Source organism: Arachis ipaensis, chromosome B07, assembly GCF_000816755.2.
Source record: "Arachis ipaensis cultivar K30076 chromosome B07, Araip1.1, whole genome shotgun sequence".
In the NCBI taxonomy this organism is placed as follows: domain Eukaryota; kingdom Viridiplantae; phylum Streptophyta; class Magnoliopsida; order Fabales; family Fabaceae; genus Arachis; species Arachis ipaensis.
In genome coordinates, this window is record NC_029791.2 from 48,817,423 (window position 1) to 48,818,706 (window position 1,284).

Genomic DNA, 1,284 nt, shown 5'->3' on the forward strand with positions numbered 1-1,284 from the left:
GAAAAACTTGTATAAGCTGTTTTTAACTGTCAGATTTATGTATGGTCTGTATATTGCTAGCCGGCTTAAACTCCGCGAGCCGAGGCTAGATCTTTACACTATTATACTCCATTATTTTGTTATATTATGTCTATATCTTGTACTTTAAGTTAGTAGCTTTCGTGTGTATGTTTTGCACTTTTTAAGTCCTGTTTTTGAGCTGTATATCTTTCATTGGGCTTCTAGATTATATTAATTCTTCTGTATATTATATGTATGAGCATAGAACTATCGTAACCTTTGATTAACCTTTGCTTTATGACGCGAGGTAAGGCTTAGGCTAATTAGGATGTTACATTTAGTGGTATCAGAGCGATTCGTCCTCATGATCCTGAGGGATGGACCAATTGTGCTTCATTGCATACTCTGTATGTATTTTTCTTTGATGCTATTAGGTTATCTACTTGATATTGCATAGCATGCTTGTTTGTGAGTGCCTGTTTGGGATAATTGAAGTACTAAGCTTTTGATATTGAGATTGATCGCGTTGATATCGATTGTTTGGTGTAGAAAGGAACCCTAGTTGCCACTCGCAGACGAGGTCGTACATGTTCACGAGCCGAGAGTAGGAATGAGCAACCGGCCGATAACCATGCCAAATTCTTGGCGGCGATGGCGAATCTAGCAAACACCATGGAGGCTAATGCTGCTGCGACTCTGCAAGCTGTGCAGAGGTTAGGCCAACCGGCTAGGAATGGAAATAGAAATAGTGAGGAAAATGTGAATGATAATGCTGAAGGAAATGGTGATAATATGGGAGGTGCTCCGATGACCTTGGCTACTTTTCTCAACGTTCATCCGCCGAGTTTTCGAGGTTCAACCAACCCCATGGAAGCAGACAACTGGTTATATCCCTGTGTGAGAACTTAGTGTGAGAACGCTCTCAATAGTAGGCATATCCCTGTGTGTGCGTGAGCACCAGCGTGTACGTACGCACGTTTTCTTAAAATTTACAGGGTGTGCATGCACACAACGGTGTGCATACTCACAAGTGAAAACATGGCGCCTGCTCAGAACACGCGCACAACAGTGTGCGTACGCACACAAACCAGAATGCACAATTTCTACAATATCACAGAGTTTCAGATTTTTAACACCAACTTCCACTGATCATATCTTTTTCTACAAAATTCTGATTTTTACAAAATCTATACCGTTTTAAAGATCCTTGAATTATCTTTAACTTGATACAAAATTCAATCAATTTCAAAGTCTTTAGCTCAAGATATGATCTGCCAAAGTTGG